General features: G+C 39.7%; 1 protein-coding gene across 1 annotated transcript in view; it reads right to left on the bottom strand.

The window, feature by feature from the left end:
- The window catches only part of HS3ST5 (heparan sulfate-glucosamine 3-sulfotransferase 5), a 239,225-nt gene that overhangs the window by 140,280 nt on the left and 79,000 nt on the right, over window positions 1-19,945 (bottom strand). The gene's annotated exons all lie outside the window — the stretch shown is intronic.

The raw sequence follows: 19,945 nt of genomic DNA, 5'->3' as shown, positions 1-19,945 counted from the left end.
CCATCTGCAGTGATTTTGGAGCCCCAGAAAATAAAGTCTGACACTGTTTCCACTGTTTCCCCACCTATTTCCCATGAAGTGCATGAGAAACGCTGGACTGGAAGAAACACAAGCTGGAATCAAGATTGCTGAGAGAAATATCAATAACCTCAGATATGCAGATAACACCACCCTTATGGCAGAAAGTGAAGAAGAACTAAAAAGCCTCTTGATGAAAGTGAAAGAGGAGAGTGAAAAAGTTGGCTTAAAGCTCAACATTCAGAAAACGAAGATCATGGCATCCGATCCTATCACTCCATGGGAAATAGATGGAGAAACAGTGGAAACAGTGTCAGACTTTATTTTCTGGGGCTCCAAAATCACTGCAGATGGTGATTGCAGCCATGAAATTAAAAGACGCTTACTCCTTGGAAGAAAAGTTATGACCAACCTAGATAGCATATTCAAAAGCAGAGACATTACTGTGCCAACTAAGGTCCGTCTAGTCAAGGCTATGGTTTTTCCTGTGGTCATGTATGGATGTGAGAGCTGGGCTGTGAAGAAGGCTGAGCGCCGAAGAATTGATGCTTTTGAACTGTGGTGTTGGAGAAGACTCTTGCGAGTCCCTTGGACTGCAAGGAGATCCAACCAGTCCATTCTGAAGGAGATCAGCCCTGGGATTTCTTTGGAAGGAATGATGCTAAAGCTGAAGCTCCAGTACTTTGGCCACTTCATGGGAAGAGTTAACTCATTGGAAAAGACTTTGATGCTGGGAGGGATTGGGGGCAGGAGGAGAAGGGGGCGACCGAGGATGAAATGGCTGGATGGCATCACGGACTTGATGGACGCGAGTCTGAGTGAACTCCAGGAGTTGGTGATGGACAGGGAGGCCTGGCGTGCTGCGATTCATGGGGTCGCAGAGAGTCGGACACGACTGAGCGACTGAACTGAACTGAACTGAACTGAACTGATGGGACCGGATGCCATGATCTTCGTTTTCTGAATGTTGAGCTTTAAGCCAACTTTTTCACTCTCCTCTTTCACTTTCATCAAGAGGCTTTTTAGCTCCTCTTCACTTTCTGCCATAAGGGTGGTGTCATCTGCATATCTGAGGTTATTGATATTTCTCCCGGCAATCTTGATTCCAGCTTGTGTTCCTTCCAGTCCAGCATTTCTCATGATGTACTCTGCACATAAGTTAAATAAGCAGGGTGACAATATACAGCCTTGATGTACTCCTTTTCCTATTTGGAACCAGTCTTTTGTTCCATGTCCAGTTCTAACTGTTGCTTCCTAATCTGCATACAGATTTCTCAAGAGGCAGGTTAGGTCGTCTGGTATTCCCATCTCTGTCACAATTTTCCACAGTTTGTTGTGATCCGCACAGTCAAAGGCACTGCCCAAATCCAATGACAAAGCCTAAGGGGGAGGCAGTGGCCCTTTTGAAAAAAGTTCCTCTCTTCCTAGACTAAAGCTCAGATACTAGCATCTTTTCCGGCACCTTTTTGCGAGACTGTGGTTCTACAAAGAGACACCTCCAATTCCTTGGGAGTTGAGTGTCAGTCTATAAAATGAAAGTCACTGGATATGGATTCCAAAATGTGCAATGACAACATGCTACTATATAAGAATTTTTTGGAGTTGTTGACTTGCTTAATGCTGTATTGAAAGGTACTTTTTTTTTTTTTTTTTTTTAAGAAGGGAGTTGGTATCATTACAAAGGAGAGACTAAATTCCTGGCAATTTTTTAAATGAAAAATTGAGATTAAACAAGAGATGAGGAGAGGACTAATTGGAAATGAAGTTCCTCTGAAGGGTGAAGAAGTAAAGGTACTTTATTGGTGGTCGTTGCTTTGAAAAGACAAGATCAGTTTAGTTGCGGGATGGATATAGCAGAACGTCGCAGAACTACAACCAGCTAGCCAAAACCAGCCATTTTTGGTTGAAAGGAAAAGTGACCTACCCTAGCTCATGGAACAATCAGGGTTAATGGAGAAAGGCAGGAGGTAGGCTTAAGGTGCAATTAGCACCTTCCTTCCCTCACATCAGCAGTGCTGCTACTGCAGGTGACTGGGTTGGCTGTGTGAAGAAATTTGGTATGGCAATGTAAGGGAACAAAATTCAATGAGCAATTAAGTAAATTAAAGAAATAATTGAGCTTACTTGGAAGCATTCTATACTTATTGTGGACTTTGCTTTGTAAATCACACAGATTTAGAAATAAATTTAGGAGGAATTTGAGATTGATGAAAATATCTGCAACTTAGTAAGTTTTGTTTAAAAGAAAGTAAGTGTATGAATGAGGTAATTATGGGTTGTACACCTAATTCTCATGATGGCCTATGCCTGAGGACAGCCAAGCACCAGTCTATGACATACACCCACACTCTCATTTCCCAGGAGCAGTTACCCAGATGTTTAATGCCCTCAAGCAGCGAATTGGCCTTTAAAAGGATGAGTTTATAATGCAAACATTTTACAGACTTAAAACATCACATATGATTTCAAATAGATACCTACATGCTTGCAAGTTTAGAGTAATTGTCCAGAAATAGAACTGAAGGAATAGTGAAAGGGGAAAAGTATTAAAATCATAAAATATTCACACCACTATTACCAAAGTAATAAAATGGGAATATAGAATGTTTATATTTTAGCCAAACATATAAACAGGAACACAAACATAGCATATCATGAACCAAAATTTACAGGAGAAAATAGCAACAAACTAAAAATTCAAGTGCAAAAGTGACTTAAGTTTTGGTGACCGTGGCCATAAAGGACACAGGCACAGGTTAAGGTATTAGAACAAAATAAAAGCACCCAGTTTCTGGATTTGGTCAGATCTGCATTAGGTCAGCACAGCATTTTCCAGTGTGTGATGTAGTCCTAGAGATACTTCATTTAACAAGTTCTAATATTTTGGTCATCTAACGCAAAGAGTTGACTCACTGGAAAAGACCCTGATGCTGAGAAAGATTGAGGGCAAGAGGAGAAAGGGCAATAGTGGATGAGATGGTTGGATGGCATCACTGACTCAATGGATATGAGTCTGAGCAGACTCTGGGAGATTGTGATGGACAGGGAAGCCTAACATGCTGCAGTTCATGGGGTTGCAGAGTTGGGCATGACTTAGAGACTAAACAACAACAACATGATCAAACATGTTAGAGGAATGCTGCAGAACACATTTCTCCTTTGAAGTTTTATAATGCACATAAGTAAATCAAAAGCCTTTTGAATTCCTATAGCAAAGAAATGATCTTTATTTGACCCCCAGAGCTCACCATCATAAAAGGACAAATAAAAATTAACCCAATATGCTATTCCCTCCCTGTTGACAATTAGGGAATATATTCCCCTATTCCCACCTCCAACTTCTTTTACCTAGAGCATTTACTTTAGAAAATTTATTGTAAATATTTTTTCTTATCTTTAAAATGTATATATGTCTGTTTGAAAACTAGATAGGCCTTTTGTAGGCTTTATGACCCATGGGTCTAGGAGTCAGCCTTTTGAAAAGCAAAAATCAAGGAAGACAGCATCCTCTATCCCTCTTCTATGAGAGGGTAGGAGCCTAACTTCAGGGGTTGCCTTGTTCCAATTTGCAAAGCCAGCTCCTGTCATAAAGATATGAGGTATATTTTTCTTTTGGATAAAGCCTATAAGCTAACACCAATAGGCACTCCAATTACTAGGAAAGTTAGGATAAACTACATATGACAAACGATGCTGTCAATCCTCTTCCTTGCAGACTAGTTGTTGTGTCTATAATGGGTTGTATCTGCTTGCCTATACGAGGGAATGCAATTTCTTTCTGTCTTTGCAGTCTCTTATTAGACTATGTATGATGCACATCACATTTAAATTTAATGCTTATTCGGTAATAAAAGTGTTTTCTCTTTCTATTGCTTTTGTGGAGAGGATATTTGTATTAGTAGAAGATTTTGTTTTAATTAATTTTCCCCAACACCATACATGCCTGAGCTATCATCTCCCACCACCTTCATTCTTTTATGAATGCCAATGAAAAATGTGCACATTTTGGGAATCAATGATTTACAGTATTCCACTTAAAGTGACTCCACATATCTTAAGGTGTCAATTATCTTAAGAATGAAGATTAAGAAAGTTTGCATGAAAAAGAGACAGAGAACTTAATTTTCCTTAGGCACCCAGTAATCTTTCTCATCTGGGTTTCCTCACCCAAACCACACAATTTCTCAACTCTTTCAAGGATGCTACATAATCTATGCCATTCTAGAAACCTAGGAGAGAACAGGATTTATTTCATAAAAACCTTTAAGTCAAGAAGGCTTAATTCTCTGAAATTCCAGTTGAGGAAGGCTAGCTGATCTTCACCTCCTCTCAGAGCTGAGCAAACTACATGCTGATGGCTTTTCCTTAGACTTTAGATTCATGCAATTTCTGACTTGACATTTCCATTCAAATGTCTAATAAACATCTCAATCAATACATCTAGTACTAAATTTGATCTTTCCCCATCATAATGCTGCTCTTTGAAGTATCTCTTCTATCTTAATTCTATTCTCCTAGTTTTCAAGTAAAAAAAATCTTGGAGTCATTCTTGACTCCTTTTTTTTCATCTATACTAAAGAAATCCTGTTGGGTCTACCGTCTCAATATGTCTAGAAATAACCACTCCTCACCACAACTATTGCCACCACCCAGGACTGAGACATCACCGTCTCTTATCTGTTTATCTCAATAGCTTTTTACTATTCTGTGTGTGCATTGCTCTCTCCCATCCAGGCATTCTCAGCATGGCAGCCAGTTCGGCCTTTTCAATCATTAGCTCTCTGACCTCATTTCAGCACGTTCTCTCCTTGTTGTTGAAACACGCTAGGCATCTCACCTTAGAGTCTCTGTGATGGCTCTTCCCTCTGTCTAGAATATTCTCCCATAGGGTCACATTCTTCACTTCAAGTCTTTACCCAAATGTCACCTTCTTAGTGAGTCTATTTTGACCACACTGCTTAAAATTGCAAACCATACCCCAATCTTTGATGCTCCCGATCCCTTTTACCTTGCTGTCCCCCTCCCCCATAATATGTAGTTCCTTCTAATATACTAGGTAATTTACTATCTTTTATGGTTATTGATATTTTCTGACTCTCTTCTCTGCCCTCTAAAATATAGGAGGCATCAAGGTGTGTATCTTTGCATTCCACCTGCCTAGAGAGATCCTGGCACACAGCAAGTAGACAATGAACATTTGAACAAATTAATCAAATGGTGTTTAAAACTAGCAGCAGGTAAGATTAAGATTTGAAGCACAGGAAAAAAACTACAACAAGCTGATTCTCAGGTTCATGCAAAGGTTAAGATCAAGGTCACAGAATTCTCTAGTAGGAAATCATAAGCCTAGAGTACATTTCTTTTTTGTTGTTGTTGTTGTTTTCCCTTACTTAAATGCCCTGATTTTATTTTATTTTTTAATTTTACAATACTGTACTGGTTTTGCCATACATCAATATGAATCCGCCACGGGTGTACACATGTTCCCAATCCTGAATCCCCTTCCACCGCCCTCCCCATACCATCTCTCTGGGTCATCCCAGTGCACCAGCCCCAAGCATCCTGTATCCTGCATCGAAACAGATGTATAGAACAGTCTTTTGGACTCTGTGGGAGAGGGAAATGGTGGGATGATTTGGGACAATGGCATTGAAATATGTATAATATCATATAAGAAATGAATCGCCAGTCTAGGTTCAATGCAGGATACAGGATGCCTAGAGTACATTTCTAAACAGTCTAACATAGTGAGGGGGAAGCTGGCCTGGAGGCAGAGTAATGAAGCTGACTTTGGAAAATTCAGATAGCTCTGCTGTTTCATAAATTATTTTAGGCAATGGAAGAAAGAAAACTCAAGGACTATGCTTTTCTTATAAAGTAAATCTAAGAGTAATCTACTAATTGGGAGCTTAATTATCTCTCCATAAATGAAAATGAAAACTGGGGTCATAAGTCATTCCTGACAAAGTGGTATTGCAAATAATCTAAATTTTGATATTACTCTTAGGCTCATGGGTGGTAACTTCAATGTCTTAACAGAAAACTGAAGGAAGAGTTGAAGTGTGGTCAATTGTCTCACTTTGTAATCAGCTGGTGGTTGGCTGGCTCATTTAAATTGGCTAAGGAGGGAATCTGACAAGTAGCACACACTATACACATTTTATTTTAACCTAAAACACATGAATCCTCTTTCTAAGAAGAATCAAGGCCTTTTCTTTGAGTATAGGTCTGTTGGTTGGTGTTTATTTTCTTCCTTGCTAAGTCATGCCCACATTTCATCTCTTCAAATTTCAGTTTTATTTCTTTAAAGTAAAACTTTAAAGATACTTGTGAAGAATTTTGACTGAAGACATCTCTTGATTTATTTTTTAAATGTAAAGGTTTTGTATTATAGCTCATATTTATGCAATTAGTCTTTTTATGATTCTAAAAGTATATTCTGAAGTAATTTCATAGGTAATTTTGTATTTTAGGAATAGATGCATTTTATTTTTAATCTTTCTAGATTTAAATTTTTTCTTCAGTCTTTCAAAATGGTCTTGTCCAAGCCCACTTTGACAGAATTGTTTTTGCAACTTATCAAGTCTTTCCAAAGAATTTGGCTATATTTTCATAGAATCTACTCTTGAATTTCACATGTATAGTCCTAAGTTTACTAAATATTCGATTAAAGTGTGCAGCTATATAAAATACAATTACCACAAACAGTTTTGGGGTAAACACTACTAGTTATTGATAAATACACAAAAAATTGGTGGACATAGAAATGCAAAGTGACCTAGGGAGTACCACACTCCGCATGCCTTGAGCCACATTCAGAGCATTCTGTAGAGGACATGGAACACTGGTGTTTGGATTTTATAAGCAATAATCAATTCTCTGACTATCTGATACCAACTATAATTCAACTGAATTTTGACAGTGCTATCCAGAGTTATCACAGACATTGCCCTTCCCCTCCCCAAATTAAGGGCTCAGTTTAACAAGACTGTCTTTACTTTAGATGCCAGTCTCAAGTCCCAGTTCCCCAGACTATCCATATTTCTGTCATCCCTTGTTATAAAGGACCTTTTACATTAAGTATCACTTCCATCCAGGTCCAATATTCAGTAGAATGACTCACAGAACTCAAGAAAACACTATACTTACATTTATGAGATTATTATAATGGATACAACTTGGACCTAACAGAAGCAGAAGATATTAAAGAAGTGGCAAGAATACACAGAACAATACAAAGAGGTCTTAATGCCCCAGATAACAGAGCCAGACATTCTGGAGTGCAAAGTCAAGTGGGCCTTAGGAAGCATTAGTATAAACAAAGCTAGTGGAGGTGATAGAATTCCAGTTAAGCTACTTCAAATCCTGGAAGATGATGCTGTGAAAGCGCTGCACTCAACATGCCAGCAAATCTGGAAAACTCAGCAGTGGTCACTGGACTGGAAAAGGTCAGTTTTCATTCTAATCCCAAAGAAAGTCAAGGCCAAAGAATTCTCAAACTATTGCACAATTGCACTCATTTCAAGTGCTAGCTAGGTAATACTCAAACTCCTTCAAGCTAGGCTTCAACAGTACATGAACCAAGAACTTCCAGGTGTACAAGCTGGATTTACAAAAGGCAGAGGAACCAGAAATCAAATTGTCAACTAGATCATAGAGAAAGCAAGGGAATTCCAGAAAAAACATCTATTTCTGTTTCATTGACTATGCTAAAGCCTTTGACTGTGTGGGTAACAACAAACTGTGGAAAATTGTTCAAGAGATGGGAATACCAGACCATCTTACCTGCCTCCTGAGAAATCTGCAGGCAGGTCGAGAAGCAACAGTTAGAACTAGACATGGAACAATGGACTGGTTCAAAATTGGGAAAAGGGTACATCAATCTGTATATTGTAACCCTGCTTATTTAACTTATATACAGAGTACATCATGAGAAATGCCAGGCTGGATGAAGCACCAGCTGGAATCAAGATTGCCAGGAGAAATATCAATAACCTCAGATATGTAGATGACAAAACCCTAATGACAGAAAGTGAAGAGGAACTAAAGAGCATCTAGATGAAGGTAAAAGAGGAGAGTGAAAAGGTTGGCTTAAAACTCAACATTCAGAAAACTGAGATCATGGCAACTGGTCCCATCACTTCATGGCAAATAGATGGCAAAACAATGGAAACAGTGAAAGACTTTATTTTATTGGGCTCCAAAATCACTGGGGATGGTGACTGCAGCCATAAAATTAAAAGATGCTTGCCCCTTGGAAGAAAAGCTATGACCAACCTAGACAGCATATTAAAAAGCAGAGACATCACTTTGCCAGCAAAGGTCTGTTTAGTCAAGGTTATGGTTTCTCCAGTAGTCATGTACGGATGTGAGAGTTGGACCACAAAGGAGGCAGAGCAACAAAGAAATGAGGCTTTCAAACTGGTACTGGAGAAAACACTTGAGAGTCCCTTGGAAAGCAAAGAGATCAAACCACCCAATCCTAAAGGAAATCAGTCCTGAATATTCATTGGAAGGACTGATGCTGAAGCTGAAGCGCCAGTTCTTTGGCCACCTGATGTGAAGAGCTGACTCACTGGAAATGACTCTGATGCTAGAAAATATTGAAGGCAGGAGGAGAAGAGGACAACAGAGGATGAGATGGTTGGATGGCATCACCAACTCGATGGACATGGGTTTGAGCAAACTCCAGGAGAGGGTGAAGGACAGGGAAGCCTGGAGTGCTGCAGTCCATGCGGTCACAATAAGTCAGACATGACTGAGTGACCTAACAACAACAGCTTAGGAACAATCGAACCAAAGAGATGCATAGATAGGGTGAGGTATGAGGGGTGGCGGGGTGGTACAGACCTTCCATGCCCTCTCTTTCTGGTATGTCATTCTCCCAGCACATCACTGTGGTCATAAACCCAGAAGCTCTCTTAAGCTCATTATTTCAGAGTTTTAAATTGAAGATTCATACAAAGGCACATTTGATTAAATCATTGGCCACTGGTAACTGGACTTCTCTCCAGCCCCTCTTCCTTCCTAGACATCGAAGAATGGGGCTGAAAGTTCTAGCCTTCTAATCATTTGGCTGGTTTTTCCAAGCCCCTCTGCCCTCATAAGTCTTCTCATTAGCAGACAATGAGACATTACTATTAGTCAGGAAACAGGAAAGGTTTTAAGAGCTTTGGTCAGAATGGGAGTGGAGGGAGTAAAGACCAAATATATATTTTTTACTATATCACAAATGGTTACAGTATATAGTAAGCATATATGTTTATCTCTTTTCCCTTCTGGACTATGTACTCCTTGAGGGCAGTCTTTTACCTGTTTTTCTTTTTTCCTCCTGATGCACAAAGTGGATACTCAAAAAGTTTTAGTAAGGGAGTGACTTCCTGAATGGAGCACGCAAATTGCATTTTAGCAGTGTATAATATGGAACAGTAATCTTAAAAAAGGATAGAATGAGACATTTCAGCACAAATGAAACCATTATAGTCAATTATAATAATTCCTATGACAAAATTCTTATTAACTAAATATTGCCATGTGATATCTGGCACCAATATGGCCAATTACTCACTATATATGACAGAACAAGCCACAAAACCACTCTAGTTCTGAGTATTCTCAACTGTAAAACACAGGAAAAATAATACCCTCTTCTATCCCACAGTAGTATTGTGAGGGTTAAACAAAATAAGGTACTAAAGTGATTATAAATTTAAAATTTTAGTCAAGTAAGAGTAATTAAAGTTTTATTAAATATAATGTTAACAAACATAAGGTCTGACTTCTGAACAGCAAAAGAATATTAATGAAAATGCATAGAAAAAAACATTAGCTACAAAGTTTATTTACTCCTGAAAAATGCTGAAAAGCATTTTATACGTAGCTCAGTCTGAACTTCCAACTCACCAAGTTTGAGAAGGGTGCAACATAAAAACAAAAGGGATGTTGTGAAGTATATTCATCTTCACTCCGCTTTGGGTCTGGTGCTATAATCAATGGGAAATTTTCCTGTATAAAGGCTGGCGGATATAGTATATCACATTCAGCCCTTTCCAATAAGGTTATTTATTGCTATTCAATTCATGTTTCCCCTAGGTTTTGGCAAGATTATAGAATTTATTCTCCTACACAGTGGCCAGCCAAGTAAATCACATTGCATATTTCCAATGTCACAAATTTATCTCACCCTGAATCAGTGGCTTTATTTCTTTGTCCCTCAGAGTATGTTAAAATTTTGCTGTACAAGCCTCTTTTTTTATAATTCTCCAATTTCATATTAGTGTTTCTGTCTTAATATTTTCCTAACAAAAAGTGCTAAAAACATAAAATGTCAACAACAAAACTAGAGGCAGTGTGATAAATATTATAGATGAGACACCTTTCCTTGTAGATCAAAAGTACTGGTGGATATTTAAATAAAAACAATACTGTCTTTGCCAAAGGTCTCCAAACAGTTCATTAGAAATACACAAGTACAAAGAACTGCATTAGAGCAGCCTCATGGGCCTCTCCAAAGGACAGTAACATGAAATGGCTCACTCCTCCTACTTATGGCCAAAAATTCTGAGTAAAAGTCCAGATACCTGAGATCTGTCAGGTGATACTGAACTATAACTCAGCGGCTTTCATTAGCTTTTTACTGACTTTTGTAGGCAGCTATTTTGGTAAGAAAAAAGACCCCATCATTCATCTACATCACTTGTTTCCACTTACAAATGGGAAAAAAATCTTTGTGGTAACAATATTATACCATATCATATTATATGATACTACTGCTATACTATATGGTACTACGATATTATACCTTTAGAAACTTTAGTATAAATAAATCTTCTATACTGTATATGCTATGCGGTACCAGTTTACACTATACAGTACTGTGCAATTTATGAAGGAAAGTTTGTACATATATGTACTTTAGCAATAAGTTGAATGAATAATCCATCTTTGATCCACAATATATGGCCTGTCTTAAAGTATAGTTCAGTTCAGTCACTCAGTCATGTCTGACTCTTTGTGACTCCATGGACTGCAGCATGCCAGGGTTCCCTGTCCATCACCAATTCCCAGAGCTTTCTCAAACTCATGTTCATCAAGTCGGTGATACCGTCCAATCATGTCATCCTCTGTCGTCCCCTTCTCCTTCCATCTTCAATCTTTTCCAGCATCAGGGTCTTTTCCAATGAGTCAGTTCTTCACGTCAGGTGGCCCAAGTGTTGGAGTTTCAGCTTCAGTATCAGTCCTTCCACTGAATATTCAGGACTGATTTCCTTTAGGATTGACTAGTTTGATCTACTTGCAGTCCTGGAGACTCTCGAGTCTTCTCTAACACCACAGTTCAAAAGCATCAATTCTTCAGCACTCAGCTTTCTTTATTGTCTAACTCTCACATCCGTACATGAGTACTGAAAAAACCATAGCTTTGACTACACAGACCTTTGTTGGCAAAGTAATGTCTCTGCTTTTTAATATGCTATCTAGGTTTGTCATAGCTTTTCTTACAAAGAGCAAGCGTCCTTTAATTTCATGGCTGCAGTCATCATCTGCAGTGATTTTGGAGCCCAAGAAAATAAAGTCTCTCACTATTTCCATTGTTTCTCCACCTATTTTCCATGAAGTGATGGGACCACATGCCATGATCTTCGTTTTCTGAATGCTGAGTTTTAAGCCAAGTTTTTCACTCGCCTCTTTCACTTTCATCAAGAGGCTCTTTAGTCCTGCTTCACTTGCTGCCGTAAGAGTGGCATCATCTGCATATCTGAGGCTATTCACATTTCTCCCATCAATCTTGATTCCAGTATATGCTTCATCCAGCCTGGCATTTCACATGATGTAGTCTTCATATAAGTTAAATAAGCAGGGTGACAATATACAACCTTGATATACTCCTTTCCTGATTTGAAACCAGTCTGTTGTTCCATGTACAGTTCTAACTGTTGCTTCTTGACCTGCATACAGATTTCTCAGGAGTCAAGTGGTCTGGTATTCCCATCTGTTGAACAATTTTCCACAGTTTGGTGTTATCCACACAGTCAAAAGCTTTCAGTTCAGTTCAGTTCAGTCGCTCAGTTGTGTCCAACTCTTTGCAACCCCATGAATCGCAGCACGCCAGGCCTCCCTGTCCATCACCAACTCCCAGAGTTCACTCAAACTCACGCCCATCGAGTCAGTGATGCCATCCAGCCATCTCATCCTCTGTCATCCCCTTCTCCTCCTGCCCCCAGTCCCTCCCAGCATCAAAGTCTTTTCCAATGAGTTAGCTCTTTGCATGAGGTGGCCAAAGTACTAGAGTTTCAGCTTTGGCATTATTCCTTCCAAGGAACACGCAGGGCTGATCTGGTCAATAAAACAGAAGTAGATGTTTTTCTGGAACTCTCTTGCTTCTATTTCTTTGCACTGATCACTGAGGAAGGCTTGCTTATCTCTCCTTGCTATTCTTTGGAACTCTGCATTCAACTGCGTATATCTTTCCTTTTCTCCTTTGCCTTTAGCTTCTCTTCTTTTCTCAGCTATTTGTAAGCCATCCTTACACAACCATTTTGCCTTACTGCATTTCTTTTTCTTGGGGATGGTCTTGATCACTTCCTCTTATACAATGTCATAAACATCTGTCCATAGTTCTTCAGGCACTTTGCCTATCAGATATAATCCCTTGAATCTATTTGAATCTAATCCCTTAAAACTATAGTATAAAGTATAGTTACTAAAGTTATAGGCCAAAAATACTTTAATAAAAGCTGGTTTAGCTAACTTCAGCATTAACTAGCCCATAATAAGCAAAATCAATTTAACAATGAATTAAAGCTAACAGTAATATATAATAAGGAATAGCAGCAACTGAAAACCCTGACCAACTCAAAACTACACTGTTGAGGCATCAGTAACATTTTCTCTCAAAAACTGGGGAAATTCCAAGGCTGTGCATACATTTGCAGGAGGCTTCTGAGTGTGGCCCAATGGTCAGTTTTTGATGAGTTCTGACAATCATTAATTTCAGGTCATCAATAGCAAGTTTTAAAAATATTAATAACTATTAGTAATTAATGGCAAAAGTGCTTTTCAGCAGGGACGCTGTTCATATTTTGGATTGGAAACATTTTAATCATGGGCACTGGGCATTCTTCTAGTCAATCATTGTCTCTCACTCCTCAGGATATTAAATGTCAATGGCGTCGTTCAGTCTCTGTGATTGTCAAAAAGATCAAGGCCAAACGCTTGCTAGTGCAGGGAGGGTGGTGTTGAGAATCATAAAGACTTGTAAAAACTCAAGAAAGGATTGCTGCAAGCTAGGCTGCCCCCACCAGGAAGAGCTCTCAAATTGCCTGGGTGACTCTGAATCTGACCACTCTACACTTTATCAAGGTAAGAACAGATAGGTTTCTTAGCTTTCAGTTCAGTTCAGTTCAGTTGCTCAGTCGTGTCCGACTCTTTGTGACCCCATTAACCGCAGCACGCCAGGCCTCTCTGTTCATCACCAACTCCCGGAGTTCACTCAGACTCACATTCATTGAGTCAGTGATGCCATCTAGCCATCTCATCCTCTGTCGTCCCCTTCTTCTCCTGCCCCCAATCCCTCCCAGCATCAAAGTCTTTTCCAATGAGTCAACTCTTCGCATGAGGTGGCCAAAGTACTGGAGTTTCAGCTTTAGCATCATTCCTTCCAAAGAAATCCCAAAGTTATCTCCTTCAGAATGGACTGGTTGGATCTCCTTGCAGTCCAAGGGACTCGCAAGAGTCTTCTCCAACACCACAATTCAAAAGCATCAATTCTTCGGCGCTCAGCCTTCTTCACAGTGCAACTCTCACATCCATACATGACCACTGGAAAAACCATAGCCTTGACTAGACGGACCTTAGCCGGCACAGTAATGTCTCTGCTTTTGAATATGCTATCTAGGTTGCTCATAACCTTCCTTCCAAGGAGTAAGCGTCTTTTAATTTCATGGCTGCAATCACCATCTGCAGTGATTTGGGAGCCCCAGAAAATAAAGTCTGACACTGTTTCCACTGTTTCTCCATCTATTTCCCATGGAGTGATAAGATTGGATGTCATGATCTTCATTTTCTGAATGTTGAGCTTTAAGCCAACTTTTTCACTCTCCTCTTTTACTTTCATCAAGAGGCTTTTTAGTTCCTCTTCACTTTGGATTGTAGGAAATAAATAGCTTAACCTCCTTTACTTATTCTGTGATTCCAGATGTATTTTTCCTAATTTCTCTGAGCTTTAGCTTTCTCAGTTTTGAGAATGGGACAATAATGCCTGTTTTAACCACTTTATACAGTTTTATGTGAAGTGCTTTATAAATCACAATGCAAAAAGATATAATTTTTTTTTGTTTTTAAAGATCAGAGATTGCCATGGACTATATGTTCAATTTTCAACTATGGTGGTTACAAAGCTACATTATAAGTTTAAGAAATATTCCTGGGCAGTGAATGCAATGGCTCTAGCTAAGGGCAAATAGGGAGGATAAGGTTAAAATCCCTATGTGATCCCACAATTACTGGAGTGTAAATGGCAGACTGTAGCCCAGTGAGAGTAAGTCAGATTGCGGGTAGAAGGGTCAGTAGGCTGTACAGATTTTCAGAATCACTTCACTATTGTCAAATTAAAATGTATAATGAATGTTCTTTCCTATTTTCTGTATTTCCAGTGGGACCATACATTCTCCACAGTCAATTCAACTCAGTCAAGCAGTCTTATTAAACGTATGCTAAATTTTGGTACTGTTTTTGCTTTGAGAATTGTTAATTATATATATTAAAGCTTCAAAAATATATATTTCCAGTTCCCTTTTTATTACTGGAAAAAAAAAAAAAACTTGGCTATCTTCTGTTTTATAGCCTTCTTTTCAAAAACACTTTCCCTAAGTATAATTTTCAAGATATGTTTTCCTTCTGGCCCAATTTTCTCCCTTTTAAAAGGCTTCCTCTTCTACGTTTTCCCATACTGTATTTGCTCTGCTTTTCTATGGAGTACTGTCATTGATTTTGCCAACTCACTAAGTAGTCCTAGAATAAACAATTTGATATTCAAATCCTGGATATTCATTTTAATAAAAAGAAAGTTAAGTGGGATATGAAAATTACTTGTTCTTATTCAGTCTTTATTCTGAAATAAAATTTTTATAGTAGGAACTAGCATTAGGTTGGTTGAAGATAGAAATCCCCTATATCAATTGATGACTATAACTTCAAAATATCCTGGGTGATTGACTGGAAGTCAGGAGGGGACGGGGGAAGGCAAGAGGAGGAGATGGAAGGGAGAGGGATAGAGAGAAAGTACAAATACAGATAAATGCCTGTGCATGTTGGTGAGCAGAGGCATAAAGTTCAAGTTTTTCTCCTTTTAAGGTATTGCAGAGAGAAAACTCTCAAGTAATAGCATAAAGGGAACTTTCAACGTATCTTTAACATCCACAAAAGGCTAACATTATCATTCCAATAGCATTTTCCATCAGGTCCAGGTTATTCGCAGTCTCTGATTTTCTGGCAAAAGCCAAGGTGGAAAAGTAGATACATCACCTATGACAAATATGTAAATATTTTACTGTGAATGAATCAGGTGAAATAAAATGGAAAATTTGCTAAAATGTTTAGATAAAATATTCATTACTAGTAGTAATTACAATCTGAAATTAGGAGATAAAAGTTCCATACAGTCAGGAGTCATTCTGTAGCTTCATTCGTTCATGTGCCCCTCTAGGTGGCACCCCACTCCAGTGCTCCTGCCTGGAGAACCATGCACGGAGGAGCCTGGAAGGCTGCAGTCCATGGGGTCACTGAGGGTCAGACTGAGCGACTTCACTTTCACTGTTCACTTTCATGCATTGGAGAAGGAAATGGCAACCCACTCCAGTGTTCTTGCCTGGAGAATCCCAGGGACGGGGGAGCCTGGTGGGCTGCCGTCTATGGGGTCACACAGAGTTGGACACGACTGAAGTGACTTAGCAGCAGCAGCAGCAGATATATTCCACATTTTCATTACATAATTTGAAAGCAAAAGCCTGTTGTAGTCTTGGACCTCAATTACAAGAACGAAAAAAAACCATTAAAAAAATCTGTGATCACAATTCATGTCTTAAGGGATTTTAGCTTATTCTCTCCCTTATAGCAGCTGCTCTGGTTTCAGAGAAAATGATAGACAAGAAAACCATTAGCACTTCTCCTGCTTAGGCAGTAGTAACGTGAATACCAACGAATATAACAGGAACTGGCTTACGTGGGGCTGCATTAATGACTTACTGTAAAAGTTAAACTGTGTTTCACTACATTTTCAAAAGGCAAACAGACCTCTGAGGTATTGCTAAGAACCCGTGCTGTGCTCCGTGAAGGTTTGGTCCACTTTTATTCAGTTCTGATTGAGGTTTAGGAGGCACCAAGAGCTGTGCCTTTCAGAGCCACCAGATACCATGGTTACTCAGAACAGCCATTTTTAGGTAGAGCTCCCTCAGCACTCACAGTGAGAGGTTTTTGACAAATCAGGGGCCACTTGCTACCTGCCAGGCATCTCAGTCATAGTCACAATAAAACTCTTACTTAAATTGTGCAAGGTTTATGCACCAGAGCCATCCGCCCTTTTCTCCTTGCTCCGCTGTATGCCTGCACGCCAACCCAGCCTTCAGACATGAAGACAGTTTTCAGTCTCTCACTCTATCCTACTATACCTTGTCTGCTTCTGGCTAAACATTCTATCTCCTTCAGGGTACTCCTTCTTCTGTTACAGCTCTAGGGGCCCGACTCTGAACACATTTTGTCTCTGTTCCAGCTACAAGGCAGCTCTGAAAACCTAACGTGATGTTTTGGGCCTGGCTGTGCCTGTGTTCAGCATAGTATAAAAAAGGCCATCATCTTCTTTGCTCTGGAGACGTTATTACAAATCAAATCTAAGGTCATATCAGTTTTTTTTTTTTTTTTTTTTAGGCAATTACATTACATCTCTAACTCATAATTAAATGAAGGCCCAGAATCTTTCACGTGTGTTTCTTTCAAGTTCCTCTCAATGGACTTCTAAAAGTTTTGACTGGAGGATGGGACTTTACTTTTGCTACCATTTCATTTTTCTTTTCCGTTTCATTTTATTTCCCCAGACTTGTTCCAGTGTTATAGCCAGTACAGATCTTTCTGAATCTTGGTTCTAACTTCCATGCTATGAGTTATCCCTCAGCTTCATGTCTTCTGCAAATTTGATTTCTAGGATGCCATTGATTCCTGGGAATCATTCTAGAAATGCCTTTAAAAAATAAAATTGTACAAATATTTTATGTGTTGCCTGCATAATCTTCCTTTCTATTAACTTTAGGATTTTTTATGAGTCTCATGAATACATTTCCTAAATATATGCCATATTCCATTAAAATAAAGACTTCCTTTACTAAGACAAGTGGGATTATACATGTCAGAAGAAAGTGTCAAATTTTTTTCACTAGTTAATTCCCAGGTTATAAAAAAGGACCAAAAAATTATTTCCATTTACGACACTAACTGGTACAGAGAAGACTTGGCATAACAGACTAAGCTAGAAAAATCAAATAAAATTCCAAATATTAATAGATCAATTCTCAGAGCCTTTGGAATTGTCTAAAGACCATGTAAGTTGATTGCTAATTTCTGAAGCATGAGGAATGAGAAAAAAATAAACTCAAGTGACATGTGCACGTGTTACGTGTTCCATGTTGATTTGCAGCTGTAAGGGAAACATGCTTCTCTGGTGGCTCGGGGGTAAAGAATTCACCTGCCAAGGCAGAAGACACACTTTTGGCACCTGGGTCACAAAGATCACCTGGAGAAGGAAATGACAATCTAGTATACTTGCCTGTGAAATCCCATGGACAGAGGAGCCTGGTGGGCTACAGTCTGTGGGGGCTGCAAAGAGTTGGACATGACCTAGTGACTGAAGAACAACAAACGGAAACTGATATAAAGATATATTGTCACACTTTGCAGTGATTTTGTGAGAACTGGCAACCAGCATATGTTATTTCAGACATGGCTCTGTGTATCACCTGTAACTGACTCTCACTGATCTCTGATTAATAGGATTTGTGTTAATGGAGTCGCTGCTTGTTAACAGGTTAAGCGTTTGCTTACTGGGACTTAGCAGGAGTTAGACTGGGAGTTAAAAAAATCTCCCCTCCAGGAGACACAGAGCTTCTTCTGACAAAGGGACTGAGAACCCCCAGGTGATTTGACTTTGAAGGCCAGTAGGACTTGATTACAGGACTTACACAGGACTGGGGAGACAGATGCTTGGAGGGCACAAACAGAACCTTGTGTGCACCAGGACCCAGGAGAAAGGAGCAATGACCCCACAAGAGAAAGAGCCAGACTTGCCTGTGAGTGTCCAGGAGACTCCAGCACAGGCATGGGTCAACAGTGGCCTGCTGTGGGGTCAGGGGCACTGAATACAACAGTCCTGGGAGAGGCAGCATGCTGGCAGAAGTCCTTTGGAAGGAGATTGCCATTACCAGGCAATAGTTTGGCCTGAGGCCAGGGAGGGAACACAGCCCCACCCATCAACAGAAAATTGGATTAAAGATTTACTGAGCATGGCCCTGCACTTCAGAGAAAGACTCAGATTCCCCCACAGTCAGTCCCTTGCATCAGGAAACTTCCACAAGCCTCTTATACTTCAGAGGGCAGATAGAATGAAAATCACAATCACAGAAAACTAACCAAACTGATCACATGGATCACATGGGATTTTCCAGGCAATAGTACTGGAGTGGATTGCCATTTCCTTCTCCTGGGGATTTTCCCAATGCAGGGCTCAAACCTGGGTCTCCTGCATTGTAGACAGACCGTCTGAGCCACCAGGGAAGTCCCACATGGATCACAGCCTTGTCTAACTCAATGAAACTATGGGCCATGCCATGTAGGACCATGGGTGGGTCATGGTAGAGAGTTAAGACAAAACATGGTCCACTGGAGAAGGGAATAGCAAACCACTTTGGTATTCTTGCCTTGAGAACTTCATGAACAGTATGGAAAGGCAAAAAGATATGACACTGAAAGAGGAACTCCCCAGGGTTGGTAGGTGCCCAGTATGCTACTGGAGAAGAGTAAAGAAATAGCTCTAGAAATAATGAAATTCAGTTCAGTTCAGTAGCTCTGTAGTGTCCAACTCTTTGTGATCCCATGGACTGCAGCATGCCAGCCCTCCCTGTCCATTATCAACTCCAAAAGTTTGCGCAAACTCACGTCCATCGAGTTGGTAATATCATCCAACCATCTCATTCTCTGTCATCCCCTTCTCTTCCCACCTTCCATCTTTCCCAGCATCAGGGTCTTTTCCAATGAGTCAGTTCCGTTCATCAGGTGGCCAAAGTATTGAAGCTTCAGCTTCAGCATCAGTCCTTTCAATGAATATTCAGGACTGATCTCCTTTAGGATTGACTGGTTTGATCTCCTTGCAGTCCAAGGGACTCTCAAGAGTCTTCTCCAACACCACAGTTCAAAAGCATCAATTCTTCAGCGCTCGGCTTTCTTTATTGTCCAACTCCCACAGGGTCGCAAAGAGTTGGACACGACTGAGCGACTTCACTCACACATCAGTACATGAATACATGAAAAACCATAGCTTTGAATAGACAGACCTTTGTTGGTAAAGTAATGTCTCTGCTTTTTAATATGCTGTCTAGGTTTGTCATAGCTTTTCTTCCAAGGAGCAAGTGTCTTTTAATTTCATGGCTGCAGTCACCATCCCCAGTGATTTTGGAGCCCAGGAAAATAAAGTTTGTCACTGTTTCCGTTGTTTCACCATCTATTTGTCATGGAGAGATGGGACTGCATGCCATGATCTTAGTTTTTTGAATGCTAAGTTTTAAGCCAGATTTTTCACTCTCCTCTTTCACCTTCATCAAGATGCTCTTTAGTTCCTCTTCACTTTCTTCCATAAGGGTGGTGTCATTTGCATATCTGAGGTTATTTA

This window comes from Capra hircus, chromosome 9, assembly GCF_001704415.2.
Source record: "Capra hircus breed San Clemente chromosome 9, ASM170441v1, whole genome shotgun sequence".
Lineage (NCBI taxonomy): Eukaryota > Metazoa > Chordata > Mammalia > Artiodactyla > Bovidae > Capra > Capra hircus.
Note: the sequence above shows the minus strand (reverse complement) of the source record. Positions and strands in the feature narration are given on the sequence as shown.